Here is a 16,063-nt window from a genome sequence, read left to right as displayed (position 1 = left end):
AGTTAGAACTTGTAGGGGTCAGTGACTCAGTATGAAAGTGTCTGTGTGAGTATCTGCATGATTTAGTGACTGGGTATGTGAGTGGCTGTGTGGGTCGGAGACTGGGACCATGACTACTTATATGGTTGAGTGACTGGGTGTCTGCATAGCTGTATGAATGTGTATCTGGGTATGTCAGTGAATGAGTGAGTGTCTGATTATCTAAGTAGCTGCAGAAGTGAGTGACTGGGTGTACAAGTGCTTGCATTGGTGAGTGACTTGCTGCGTCAGTGGTTGTATAGGTGAAAAACTGCCTGTATGAGTACCTGCATAAGCCAGTGACTGGGTATGTGAGTGTCTGTATAGGTGAGGGACTGAGTGTATACGTTGTTCTGTAAGTGAGTGACTGGGTGCATGAATACCTGTATGAGTGAGTGAGTGGTGTCTGAGTGCCTGAATGGATTACTATTTGGTTATTTTAGTGCATGAATGGGTGTCTTGGTATGTCATTGGCTGTAGAGGTGAGTGAGAGGGTGCCTGAGTGCTTGTATTGAGAGTGACGTGCTGTGTGAGTGCCTGGATGGGTGAGTGCCTGTGTGAGTACCTGTAGGGGTCAATGAGTCGCTATGTAAGTCACTTTATGAGTGAGTGTGTGGCTGTATAAGTGGATTTATGGGTGATTAACTGGGTACATCATAGGCTATATAGGTGAATGGCTGGGTATGTGAGTACCTCTATGGGTGAGTGAGTGGGTGTGTGAGCCCCTAAATAGATGAGTATCTTGGTATGTTAGTGTGTGAATGGATGACTATCTGAACATGTGAGTAGCTGTGAGTGGTTGTATGGGTGAGTATCTGGGTACGTAAGTGAATGTATAAGTGAGCAAATGGATGACTGAATGGCTGTATGGGTGAGTAACTGGCTGTGTGACTACCTCTCAGGGAGAGTGTCTGGGTATGTAACTGGATGTATGGGTGAGTAACTAGATACATAGGAATATGCATGGGATACGTATTAATGAAGCAACATGGAATTACTTGCCTTTATTAGAAGTAAAAAACTTGCCCTTCATCCTGTATTTTAAAAGAAAAGAAGAGAAATAAAAGTCAAAGTTTTATGTTATATGTGCATTAAAAGTTGCAAACCTGCAATGTAAAATATATTATTAGCATAGCTTAAGGACCTTTTGTTGTTTAATACAGCAAATACACAGATATTGTAGACATGTTGTGTTCCCTTCTCCACTATTCTCAGCTGCTATACTTCTTTACCATAAAAGAAGTCTGTCTATCTGCTCATCACTGAATAGTGTGGGGAAAAACAGGCAGATGGACTTAAAAAAAAGCCCAAATGCACATAGTATGTCATTTCAAAACTTTTGAATATTTTTCTTCTAATAAATAGAAGTTGCACTCACTATAGTTCATGAATAAAATGTACTCATCTTATAATGAATACACTAGAATAAACTACAGATCTTTGAATAATGTTGCTCATTATTATACCTTTTACAAAAGTAAGTGTTTTTCATTCAAGCAGGCCAAATAAATACTTCCACAGTATAATTATCCATACCTTTTATTGCCATTATTTTTTAAAGGCCTACTGATGTCTGCACTTGTCGTGATTCATGTACAGAGAAGGCTGTGTACCCGTTTTTTTTTTTCCTGAAGACCATTACAATAGATTTCAAATACAGATCACTTTTTCATATGTTGTTCAACACATCACCCCTGTTAGGCCGAATGCTTTCTATTGTCTCACATACAAACAAGACTGTCTAATCTTATAGTACTGATCTGCCTTGGAATGTTCGTTCAAGAAACAATAAATAAGAATTAGGAAGTTTAAAAGGTAGCTTTTGTTTAAATTTCATCTGGTATCATTACATTCTGAATATCCTCGTTTCGTCTTAAAATATGCAGTACAATGTCCAGAAGTGATGTTTAATCCCTTATGAAAGATTGTAGCCAAAGTACATTATGTTCTACCAGAAATTGAAATCTGGCCAGTTTCAAAATGTATAAGTTCAGTGTCCTATTTGGTTCCATCTGCTCTATATCATTGAAACATTGCTAGAATGATTTTACCACTCCGCTGGATAAGCAATGAAGACAACAGATTGGATTTACATGTTCGACAGTTCATATTTTGGTCACTCTTTTTTAATTAGTTTTTCAAAAGACACAGTTTTAAAATCTGGAAGAATTAAGTACAAAAATCTCTCAAGTGGGATTTCAGTGATAGGTGAGAAAGAGCTTCACAGTCATGATTCCATGTGTAACTGAGTCAAAATATATCACCATTATTCACATTTTCTAAAATGACAAGGATCACCTTAAGAAATTTCTGTGCATCATGATGAGCATTTGGAGTAAATACCATGGATCCACTATATTTATCTACTAGTCCTCGAATTCCTGAAGCAGATTCTGTTGCAGTTCTGTTTCGAGATAACTGCTGAAGACAATTAAAAATTTCTGTACGCAATGTGTTTCTTGGTTTTTCTTGGATAGCATTTACTACATGTGGTAGGTGAAAGAGAACATTGAGGACAACATTAGCATAGCTGTTAACACAAGTAGTGTTATCTAAGTGGAAACCAACAATATCTTCATCCTTTTCCATCTTTCTTTTCTTTACACCTTCTTCTTTAGTTTTGCTTTCCATGTTATCTATGTTTTTAATAGACTGTTTTGTCAGTTTCCGCTTAGAACAAAGTATCTTATTTTCATAAACAGTATACTGTCCTAAATGAGGATGATATTTACTTCTTAACCTGTAGTACTCTCTCACACAATTTACATCTGCACTTACCTTTTTTTCATCAAAATCTATTAGAAACAAATGAGCTAATGTTCGAACACGGGACAATCCCACATATGACAGTCCTTCTTTAAAAACTCTAATTCTGACATTAACCCCTTTGCTGCTAGGCCTTTTTCCCCTCCTGTGCCGACCTTTTTTTTGGCTATTTGGGGCAGTTTGCGCTTAGGCCCTCATAACTTTTTGTCCACATACGCTAGCCAAGCCAAATTTGCGTCCTTTTTTTCCAACATCCTAGGGATTCTAGAGGTACCCAGACTTTGTGGGTTCCCCAAAAGGAGGCCAAGAAATTAGCCAAAATACAGTGAAAATTTCGTTTTTTTAAAAAAAATGGGAAAAAGGGGCTGCAGAAGAAGGCTTGTGTTTTTTTCCCAGAAAAGGGCATCAACAAAGGGTTTGCGGTGCTAAAATCACCAGCTTCCCAGCTTTCAGGAACAGGCAGACTTGAATCTGAAAACCCAATTTTTCAACACAATTTTGGCATTTTACTGGGACATACCCCATTTTTTACGATTTTTTGTGCTTTCAGCCTCCTTCCAGTCACTGACAGAAATGGGCATGAAACCAATGCTGGATCCCAGAAACCGCAAGATTTCTGAAAAGTAGACAAAATTCTGAATTCAGCAAGGGGTAATTTGTGTAGATCCTACAAGGGTTTCCTACAGAAAATAACAACTGAAAAAGAAAAATATTGAAATTGAGGTGAAAAAAACATCAGTTTTTCTCTACGTTTTACTCGGTAACTTTTTCCTGCAATGTCAGATTTTCGAAAGCAATATACTGTTACGTCTGCTGGACTCTTCTGGTTGCAGGGATATATAGGGCTTGTAGGTTCATCAAGAACCCGAGGAACCCAGAGCCAATAAATGACCTGCACCCTGCAGTGGGTTTTCATTCTATACCGGGTATACAGCAATTCATTTGCTGAAATATAAAGAGTAAAAAATAGCTATCAAGAAAACCTTTGTATTTCCAAAATGGGCACAAGATAAGGTGTTGGGAAGCAGTGGTTATTTGCACATCTCTGAATTCCGGGGTGCCCATACTAGCATGTGAATTACAGGGCATTTCTCAAATAGACGTCTTTTTTACACACTGTCTTACATTTGGAAGGGGAAAATGTAGAGAAAGACAAGGGGCAATAACACTTGTTTTGCTATTCTATGTTCCCTCAAGTCTCCCAATAAAAATGATACCTCACTTGTGTGGGTAGACCTAGCGCCCGCGACAGGATATGCCCCAAAACACAACGTTGAAACATCACAGAAAACAGAGCTGTTTTTTTGCAAAGTGCCTACCTGTAGATTTTGGCCTCTAGCTCAGCCGGCACCTAGGGAAACCCACCAAACCTGTGCATTTTTTAAAACTAGAGACCTAGGGGAATCCAAGATGGGGTGACTTGTGGGGCTTTGACCAGGTTCTGTTACCCAGAATCCTTTGCAACCCTCAAATTTTGGCTAAAAAAAAATCATTTTCCTCACATTTCGGTGACAGAAAGTTCTGGAATCTGAGAGGAGCCACAAATTTCCTTCCACCCAGCGTTCCCCCAAGTCTCCCGATAAAAATGATACCTCACTTGTGTGGGTAGGCCTAGCGGGCGTGACAGGAGACGCCCCAAAACAGAACGTGGACACATCCCATTTTTTGAAAGAAAACAGAGCTGTTTTTTGCAAAGTGCCTACCTGTAGATTTCGGCCTCTAGCTCAGCCGGCACCTAGGGGAACCTACCAAACCTGTGCATTTTTGAAAACTAGAGACCTAGGGGAATCTAAGATGGGGTGACTTGTGGGGCTCTGATCAGGTTCTGTTACCAGGAATCCTTTGCAAACCTCAAAATTTGGCAAAAAAAAACCACATTTTCCTCACATTTCGGTGACAGAAAGTTCTGGAATCTGAGAGGAGTCACAAATTTCCTTCCACCCAGCGTTCCCCCAAGTCTCTCGATAAAAATGATACCTTACTTGTGTGGGTAGGCCTAGCGGCTGCGACAGGAAACGCCCCAAAACACAACGTGGACACATCCCATTTTTTTAAAGAAAACAGAGCTGTTTTTTGCAAAGTGCCTACCTGTGGATTTTGGCCTCTAGCTCAGATGGCACCTAGGGAAACCTACCAAACCAGTGCATTTTTGAAAACTAGAGACCTAGGGGAATCCAAGATGGGGTGACTTGTGGGGCTCTGACCAGGTTCTGTTACCCAGAATCATTTGCAAACCTCAAATTTTGGTTAAAAAAAACACATTTTCCTCACATTTCGGTGACAGAAAGTTCTGGAATCTGAGAGGAGCCACAAATTTCCTTCCACCCAGCGTTCCCCCAAGTCTCCCGATAAAAATGATACCTCACTTGTGTGGGTAGGCCTAGCGGGCACGACAGGAGACGCCCCAAAACAGAACGTGGACACATCCCATTTTTTGAAAGAAAACAGAGCTGTTTTTTGCAAAGTGCCTACCTGTAGATTTCGGCCTCTAGCTCAGCCGGCACCTAGGGAAACCTACCAAACCTGTGCATTTTTGAAAACTAGAGACCTAGGGGAATCCAAGATGGGGTGACTTGTGGGGCTCTGACCAGGTTCTGTTACCCAGAATCCTTTGCAAACCTCAAATTTTGGCTAAAAAAAACACATTTTCCTCACATTTCGGTGACAGAAAGTTCTGGAATCTGAGAGGAGCCACAAATTTCCTTCCACCCAGCGTTCCCCCAAGTCTCCCGATAAAAATGATACCTCACTTGTGTGGGTAGGCCTAGCGGGCGCGACAGGAGACGCCCCAAAACAGAACGTGGACACATCCCATTTTTTGAAAGAAAACAGAGCTGTTTTTTGCAAAGTGCCTACCTGTAGATTTCGGCCTCTAGCTCAGCCGGCACCTAGGGAAACCTACCAAACCTGTGCATTTTTGAAAACTAGAGACCTAGGGGAATCCAAGATGGGGTGACTTGTGGGGCTCTGACCAGGTTCTGTTACCCAGAATCCTTTGCAAACCTCTAATTTTGGCAAAAAAAAGACATTTTCCTCATGTTTCGGTGACAAAAAGTTCTGGAATCTGAGAGGAGCCACAAATTTCCTTCCACCCAGCGTTCCCCCAAGTCTCCCGATAAAAATGTTACCTCACTTGTGTGGGTAGGCCTAGCGGGCGCGACAGGAGACGCCCCAAAATAGAACGTGGACACATCACATTTTTTCATAGAAAACAGTGCCTACCTGTGGATTTTGGCCTCTAGCTCAGCCGGCCCCAGGGGTGCAGAAATGGTCTAAAATAAATTTGTCCCCACCACCCAACCGCCCCGCCCCCCCGGGACGACCCTTGCCTACAAGGTCGCTCCCCTTGCGTGACGGCGCAAAAAAAAAGATCCCTGGTGCCTAGTGGTTTCTGCCCCCCTTGGGGGCAGATTGACCTACAATCGGCCAATCTGTCCCCAAGGGGGGCAGAAATGGTCTAAATACAATTTGCCCCCCAGGGGAGCGACCCTTGCCTGATGGGTCGCTCCCCATCTCTAAAAAAACAAACAAACAAAAAAAAAACACAAAAAAACGATTTGCCCTGGCGCCTAGAGGTTTCTGCCCCTCCTGGGGGCAGATCGGCCTAATACCAATAGGCCGATCTGCCCCCAGGGGGGGGCAGAAATGGCCTAAAATAAATTTGCCCCCCCAACCTCCCCGGGGAGCGACCCTTGCCTACAAGGTCGCTCCCCTTGCGTGACGGTGCAAAAAAAAGGTCCCTGGTGCCTAGTGGTTTCTGCCCCCCCTTGGGGGCAGATTGACCTACAATCTAAATGGTCTAAATAAAATTTGCCCCCCAGGGGAGCGACCCTTGCCTGATGGGTCGCTCCCCATCTCTAAAAAACAAACAAACAAACAAAAAAAACACAAAAAAACTATTTGCCCTGGCGCCTAGAGGTTTCTGCCCCCCCTGGGGGCAGATTGACCTACAATCGGCCAATCTGCCCCCAAGGGGGGCAGAAATGGTCTAAATACAATTTGCTCCCCAGGGGAGCGGGTCTTGCCTGATGGGTTGCTCCCCATCTCTAAAAAAACAAACAAACAAAAAAAAAAACACAATAAAACTATTTGCCCTGGCGCCTAGAGGTTTCTGCCCCCCCTGGGGGCAGATCGGCCTAATACCAATAGGCCGATCTGCCCTGGGGGGGCCAAAATGGCCTAAAATAAATTTGCCCCCCACCCCCCCCCGGGGAGCGACCCTTGCCTACAAGGTCGCTCCCCTTGCGTGACGGTGCAAAAAAAATCCCTGGTGCCTAGTGGTTTCTGCCCCCAATGGGGACAGATTGACCTACAATCAGCCAATCTGCCCCTAAGGGGGGGCAGAAATGGTCTAAATACAATTTGCCCCCCAGTGGAGCGACCCTTGCCTAATGGGTCGCTCCCCATCTCTAAAAAAACTAACAAACAAAAAAAAAAAAAAAACTATTTGCCCTGGTGCCTAGAGGTTTCTGTCCCCCCTGGGGGCAGATCGGCCTAATACCAATAGGCCGATTTTCCCCCAGGGGGGGCAGAAATGGCCTAAAATAAATTTGCCCCCCTCCCCGGGGAGCGACCCTTGCCTACAAGGTCGCTCCCCTTGCGCAACGGCGCAAAAAAAGATCCCTGGTGCCCATTGGTTTCTGCCCCCTTTGGGGGCAGATTGACCTAAATCGGCCGATCTGCCCCCAAAGCGGGCAGAAATGGCCTAAATATAATTTGCCCCCTAGGGGAGCGACCCTTGCCTAAGGGGTCGCTCCCCACCTAAAAAAAAAAGAAAACATAACAAAAAGAAAAGAAAAAAAAAAAAAAATCATCCCTGGTGCCTAGAGGTTTCTGCCCCCAGGGAGGACAGAAAAGGCCTTCCCAAAAAAATGCCCCCCCCTGGGAGCAACCCTTGCCCAAGGGGTCGCTCCCCTTGCGTTAAATTCATGCAAAAAAAACCAACTCCCTGGTGTCTAATGGTTTCTGCCCCCCTTGGCCTCATCAAAATAGGCCAATCTGCCCCCAAGGGGGGCAGAAATGGCCTAAATATAATTTGCCCCCTAGGGGAACGACCCTTGCCTAAGGGTTCGCTCCCCACCTAAAAAAAAAAAAAAACATAAAAAAAAAAAAAAAAAAAAAAAAAGATCCCTGGTGCCTAGAGGTTTCCAGATCGGCCTAATAATAGGCCGATCTGCCCCCAGGGGGGGCAGAAAAGGCCTTCCCAAAAAATGCCCCCACTGGGAGCGACCCTTGCCCAAGGGGTCGCTCCCTTTTGTCAGTTTCAGTCAAAAAAAAAAAAAATCCCTGGTGTCTAGGGGGGTTTTTAAAAGCCGGATTGCAAGCAATCCGGCTTTTGAAACCCTGGGAGAGACTTCAAAGGGAAGGAAATACATTTCCTTCCCTTTGAAGCCCCTCCGGGCCTCCCCCATGGGATTGAAAGAGAAATGCTTTGCATTTCTCTTTCAATCGCGCTGGAAGCTCTGGGAGACCCTGTGACTAATCAGCGCGCGCTTGCGCGCTGACGTCATAGGGGGGGTCGGGGGGTGGGGGGTGGAAGGGAAAGGGCTTCCCCTTCCATCCCTGACTTGGGGGGTGGGGGGGAACCCCTCAGAGGGAGCGCTAGCGCTCCCTCTGGGCTCTGTGACCAGGACGTAATGGTTACGTCCTGGGCACAGCAACACTGTGCCTCAGTACGTAACCATTACATCCTGGGCACAGAACAGGTTAATAAATGCAGCATCAACACTTAAGCCTTGAGACTTGTGGATTGTTACAGCATATGCAAGACAAACTGGAAACTGTTTTTCTCATACATACAAATCTTTCACAAACAAAAACCATAAAACATGTCGTTCAATTTGCTTCAACTCATCAACCTGATCAACTTTGTAGCTAGAAATTCAACCTCAATACTGTTCGGAAAATAAATAAAGTCAACAATTTTGGTATCATTTACCAATCCTTCTTCAACATATAAATTATATCCTAAAATTATTCTACAATTCTTGCAGACACGTATAGAATTTTCTAATCCAGCAGTCTAAGAAACCAATGTCTCTAAACAGTCCAGCTTTTCTTGAAATTTTTCACTTGTAGTATATTTACTCCATGGCACAAAAAATGGCGCACTGAAATCTTGTAGATTTCATTGCGCCCTTTTCGCGGGCCTACTAATGCTTGATCATCCCCTTGCATATATTACGAGTGGCACAATGCATGCCTTGCACTGTTGTCTAGCCATTTTAGTTACAGCTTCATACACGTTATTTTAACAAGCTAGGCCTGCCGCTGTGCACTTTAACCTAGATATATTTTATTCAGCTTAATTTATTATTTTAACAGTAGCCACATTTGCAGTCTTGTTTTATTTTCTCTATCTAGCTGTTCTTTGCCTAGTCCAGCACTGCATTCTTAAACAAGACATTTCTTTCACTCTGTGCTTTTCTCAAGGCTGCAGTAAGATAGGTTGCCGGCAAACGTGGTAAAGCTTTGTCTCTAGTGTTCATAGAAACATACACACTCTTACGTAGGGACCCTTTCTTTGAACATCATCTGTTTTATTATAAAAACTCTACTTTGACCCATGTCTGTTAGAGGGAGATTCCAGCCAGATGACCACGACTGTATGCTGATTGCTGAATGCTTCGCTACAGCTGCTTATGTAGACTACAGGCCTCATGCTCAGAAATGAGGGATGATGTCTTCCCAGGGGAATCTGAAGGGCAGAACTAGAGCTCTAATATAGCCTAGGTAGGAGCTATTTTAATGAATTTAGTGACAATATGATATTGTTATTTTTATGCTTCACTCTCCTTGTCACAATTTTAATCCTGTCACGCTTTATCGTCCTAGGTATTAAAGTACATGCTCTATTATCTAAGATGAAGTTGCTTCAATAAACCTTATTGAAATATATTCTGCCTTTGATTGTCCTGGTATATGTGAGACTAATGTAACTGAGAGAAACGGATGCGATCTGAGTGACCATGATTTCCCTGAGGAATCAATTGTGTCATGCAATCGGCTGCCCAATCATCCCTGCTCTTGGGTGGAGATGAGGCACTGCTAGTTAGCCGGTACAAAAACCGGATTAGGCTGACAGGTGTCACTTGTAGTGGGTTCAGACTCAGTCCCCCACAATGTAAGCGATTCTGCCACCCAACTCCAGTAGTCTCATTAGGATAATGAGAGCTTACGCGACATGGCTTCACCAGCGTTTGGTCAGGCTTTAATTTTCGAGTCCTCCTGAGTATCTCTGTCTCACTACATACAATGACACCTCAGTACTATATACAGAGACGTCCGTGGTATTGAGGATTTTCCTCCTCAGCTAAGTAGGGGGTACCTAACTAACGCTGTAGGTTGTTCAAGCTTGAACTCTAAAAGGATACTCCCCATTGGATGTGCTCATCTCTGAACAAAACTCACCATTCATTATGGTGAACCCTCAAGAGGTGGCAATTGCAGTCAATATGCGACCACCCCTTACTGCATATTTATCGGCACATGACCTAACGGCCCAGGGGGGTCCTGTTACATTTGTTGTTGAGGTTCATCCAGCCTATAAAACAGAATATTTTTGTTCTGGGGTCACATTTCCAGCAGCTGATGGGAACACAAATACATTTCACTACTTTACACCTGCTAACACACCTGCACAATACAGAGCATATGCATATCTAAAAATACCTTTATCTTATCAAGAACATAATAATTGGTTTGATGGCGCCCTACCCCATACCATTCTGCATGTTAGGTTAGGTCCTCTAAGTAATGATGGTCCTACCTGGCCTTTATTGGCCACATTTACACCTCACCCTGCTGCAGCAAACCTAACGGTAGCTGAAGTCAGTCGCTTATATGCTGAATTTACGGCAATACACAGACGATTATTAGAGTTTGTAATGCAAACATTAATCACAAAAAACAGCACGTGCTGCTCCGGCGCCACCACATGCAGCAAGGCCAGGCATTAATCCGGCGACTGTACATTCTGGTAGCTGCCAAATGAGAAGAGATTCTGTTTTCGTTAGCTCAAAAAATAAATGCACTGGAAGCAGTATTTCCTCATATGTGACCTCAGGATAAGCATAGAATATTAACTATGTGCTTGCCATTTGGGATGGTTCCGACAAGAGATAACTACAATACATGGGGCACGGTATATGCCACGCTCTATACTACCGCACACGGTACACTGACACTTGCCAATTTACCGGAAGTGTTGAAACAAAATCAAGATGAAAACCGGACTGCCCCGGCCCTGGACTTGGGGATGCAACTTTTTGGCAATTTTGTCATGGTTTCTTCAATAATATTAAGTATCCTTAAAGGGGAAGCAGTTGCACTAGCGGTGCACATGCGGCTCCAGGACGTTCCTCCACAGGATCAAGAACCTGAGATGCCAAAGTTTATTTCGGAGACCTACTCTAGCATTGGTTGCGATAGTCTGGGGACCAGACCCACAAATCCACAATGACAGGGTAAATCGAATAAAGATTCTACCAAGCAAGCTCCTGATTGTACTAAGAAATGCTGGGATAAAAACAACAAACACCTGAAAAAGAAAGGGGAGAATCTCCACATACAGAGACCCCACAGAATAGATATAATCTCAGAAATAGACATAATATTAAAATGCCTGACAGATATCAATATACTGATAAACGCCAATCTCGTTCCTTTCAGGGCTCACCGGAAAAACACAGTGAGCGAGGTGGGCGGTCAGAGTGAAGACCTGAGTACATGAAACTGAGACATGAATCACAACGCTCTATAGAAGTTTCTGTTAAAAAAGAAGAGGAACTTCCTCACCAAAAACCCCAATTTAAAAAGAAAAAAGTGGCAGCATTTGCTGTTCAACATGCCACTCAAAAAGAGGGCTCTATTGGAGAACTAGAAGTGGGCATTAGTGCTATTGGACAGTGTGGCAGAGGTCACAATAGTTCGCCTGAACCTCCAAGAGCATCTGGAGGTGATAGCAACTGATGACTTCTTACAAGTTGAAACTGCAGATATGCGTGTCTCCATGCCTGATAGGGTGTATAAAGTAATGTTACAGTTAGAAGGGGACATTGAACGCACAATCGACGCAATCTTTTGGGACCACATCGTAAATATATATGATATTCTACTGACTGAAAGGGATTGGCCACCTGAATTTGTCTGTACTTGCCCATATGAGGAAGATGTTATCAAAACTTCTTTCTCACCCCTGGTTCCCGATGAGCTTGCAGAATCCTACGCCATCGATTGTGCATTGGCACAGTCACCCACGTTATATCGCAAACCTCGTAGGGTGGGATAAAGATTCCCCCTACTATGCAATTTCTATTAAAAATCAACCTCAACCTCAACCACAATAGCTAATAAAGGCTGATGCAAAAGCACCCGTGAGGGAAATCATCACACAACTGGAGTACCAGGTCATAATCAAACCCTGTGTCTCACCAATTAATAATCCCTTATTACCAGTAGCTAAACTGGACCATTCGTACAGAATAGTCTTAGACTACAGACATTTAAACAGTCATACATGCATATACACTATACAAAACTCACATAGCACAGCACTCATGAACAACATGGTGCACAAAAAATACAAAACAACATTGGATATTTCAAATGGTTTCTTCTGCCAAAATATAGCACCTAAGAGTAGAGACCTATCAAGTTTCAGCATACTGGGCTCCCAGAAAAAATTCAGTTGTTTACCCCAGGGGTACCTGAACAGTCCAGGACCATTCGCGGCTCATGTGAGTTCAATATCGCACAACGTTGACCCTGAAGCATTGTCCTATGTAGATGATATCTATCTCACGGATGATGAATTACTGCAACATCTAAGACGGATAGCCGGCATTGTTGTAGGATTTGCCAGATTCGGCTATAAATTCAACTTCAAAAAAACAAAAATAGCCTTCCTTAGAGTCCTGTTTTTGGGATATGAGCTATCAAGTGAAGGAAAGAGTCTAGTGTCACAATTCTTGGAAAAATGCAAACAAAAATAGCCTTCCTTAGAGTCCTGTTTTTGGGATATGAGCTATCAAGTGAAGGAAAGAGTCTAGTGTCACAATTCTTGGAAAAATGCACACAGCTACAACCTCCAAATACAATTAAAAACCTCCAATCCCTATTGGGTTACCTAAATTGTGGCAGGATTTACATTCCAGATTATGCATCACACATAAAACCTTTATATGACTTAATATGTCCTGACTTTCCTAGTACATTTTGGACAGTCGAACACACGCATTCTAAGAGCTTTGCAAACAGACATGCTTGCAGCACAACACTTAAACATAAGGGACAATAAAAAACATCTGGTCATCAGAGTAATTGCTGGTGCCATTGGTTTCAGTGAGGGTGAGACAGTCCCGATTGCATACACAGCACATTTTTATTCAGCAGCAGAACACTGCTTTGCCCCGCTAAGACAATTCTCACTGCTGTTCAGATGGCAGTCAGTAAAGAAAGACCACTAGCCCAGGAGAAACACATTTTTGTCATATCTTCAATCCCAGCCCTTGAGGCAGTTACCAAAGCCAGCGTTCCAAACTCTAAAGCATTACATCCACGTTGGATTCAATGGGCAACGTCATTGACAACCACTGATGTTGACTATATTTTTTACCCCAAATTACAAACTCAAGAATTTTTGCAATATGAACTAGAATATCCAGTTCCAGCAAATACACTGCCTATTTATCAATATCAAAGAGTCATGTACACCGATGGCTCAGCACAACCTGCAATTGGCACGAGGCATCAATACTCTGCTACTTGGGCAGTGATAAGTGGCTACATGGAGTGTAATACATTTTGTCCACAACATACGTTCACGCAAACCCTAGGGGATTGCACAGCACAACTAGCAGAGCTAAAGGCTTTGGTGATGGCACTGGAACTGATTATCTGTGATTCGTACTATTGTGTCCAGTCCTTCAATGAATACTTGCATTATTGGCGCCAGAATGGGTTCAGAGATTCCAAAGGCAACACCATCAAACACAGGCTTCTGTGGGTGAAAGTAGCGGATCTGAAGGAACCGCTAACAAATGTCCATGCTGTACATACACTTGGACACCACCGCATTGGAATACACATTGCTGGAAATACACTGGCTGATGAAGCACCCAAATCAGCAGTAGCTACGGCTTCTGTCGCTGCAGTAACTCGTTCTGGAATGAAATCGGACGACAACATATGGGCTGCCGTGAAAGCTACAGCTGAAGGCACGCCCTATCAATAGCATTTCCTGCTCAATATTCCTACTGAATAGGAGGCTTCCTTGACGCAGAAGTAACAATACCAGGTGTGGGAGTTCGAGTAATTCCCAATAAAGACATAATATCAGAGTTGATTAAAGCAGCGCATGAGGTGGTTGCATCTGCCCATGCTGGTGTGGCGGCTACAATATCATTATTGCAAGCACATTATTGGTGGCCAGGTCTACATAAACAGACTAAGCAGTATGTACTTTGTTGTGACATCTGCCAACAAATTAAGGGCTCCACCGTCAAATGCCCACTACAGACACCCCTCCTAATTTCCAACAAACCTTTGCAATTTGTGTACGAGGACCATTGTGGTCCCCTAAAACCAGACACTACAAACAAATACATCTTAGTTGCTGTCGACTCTTGCTCCAGATTTCTATGGGTGTTGTCCCAATGCTCAGCTGACACTCAGACTGTTATTAAAGATTTGCAAGTCTTTATGGGAACATATGCAGTTGTGGCGTTTCACTTAGACCAGGGCCCTGATTTTGCCTCAAGGGCTTCAGGGACGCCATGGCTTCGTTAGGGGTCCAACTCCATTACTCGTCTCCATTACATCCCGAGGGAAATAGTTTTATGGAGTGACGAAACTGTGATTTAAAGCACTCCTTAACAGCCAGAGTATTAGATATGTGTCGTAGTTGGCTTAATCACTTGTATGGAGTCTAGAGAGCACTTAACAATCTGCCTAGAAGGTCCCTGAGGGGCCAGTTTGGAATCCTAATGTATGTTCTAGATCTTGATGGTCCTAGCGTGGAGGCAGCAGAAACACCTTTTGACATAAGTTAACGTGTCACTGTCTTGCAGGAATTACAACAGTTCCGTGACAACAACGCTTCTGCCAGTCCTGCCTCCGCAGGAATTAAGGACGTACCAATAACATCTACCAGCTGGATTCCTAAAGTTGGGGGATCTAATACTTGAAAAAGTTGCTGTGAAAAAACAGTTCGGTCCTTCTTATCATGCACCGGTCCCAGTTTTGGGAATACACGGTACCAGAACTGTCATTCTACCACAGTTGGCTGGTGCTAAAGAAAACAGCTTTATATTTATCGACAATGTCAAGTTACATCATGTGGCCGATCCTGCGCAGCAGACCAAGAGGAGCAGCCAGTAGTTCCTAGATCCCTCTCACTACTGGTCAAGACGTCCCTCTACTAGGTTTGACCAGCAACGCTGACACCTCTCCGAGCTTGGGGAGGATGGAAAATGAATTTGCATTAGTTCCACTAACATCTGTTGCAACAGACGATATAGAAATTACTGATCGATTTGACACAACTTCAACACAGACGGATGTCATCATTTACTGTGAACCAGTGCGGGAGACCCCTACCAGTTCTCCTCCTAGAAATAAGGCTCCAGCTTTTGCACAAACTGCTTCTGGATACTTTGCTGACATCAACTAAACTTTGTCGGACTAATTCGCCTCTTCTACATCTAAACTACCAAAAGCACTTAAACTGATAAACTAGCTTAAAACAAATTACTTTATTCTCCCATGGAACTATCTGTGGCTTTCCTTGATTATATTAGCTTTCCTTATTTGGATTGGCTTTGTCATTACTTTCTTTCTATTAATACAAGGTCATTACCTTCCTGAAAGATCAACAGTTAAACTGGAGGATGAGGTCCTAAAACCCAATTTTTCTTCTCACAAGGTCAGCAGAGACTTGTCTTTCGTGAACATTTCCGCTATACCAATTCCTGATGGGATTGTTTGGGATAAAGTCACATTTTATATATACGGCCCCACAGAGGCCATTAAAATACCATATGTGTTTAAACTTTCTATGAACAATGCAATATTACGCAGAGTTGTTTCTGATGACTGGAATGTGAAAACAGTTGATTCTATGATGACTTAATTGCAGTATTTTACTGTATTTGAAAGTGAGGATATTTATCAATCTAAAGAGAACTAGGGTGGTATGTATTGCTATAATTACTATGGACACCATTTCATTCACTGAGCAAGTACCCCAATGACTATTTTTAATTACATATAATGGGAACTT

This window comes from Pleurodeles waltl, chromosome 5 (genome assembly GCF_031143425.1).
Source record: "Pleurodeles waltl isolate 20211129_DDA chromosome 5, aPleWal1.hap1.20221129, whole genome shotgun sequence".
In the NCBI taxonomy this organism is placed as follows: Eukaryota; Metazoa; Chordata; class Amphibia; order Caudata; family Salamandridae; genus Pleurodeles; species Pleurodeles waltl.
Note: the sequence above shows the minus strand (reverse complement) of the source record.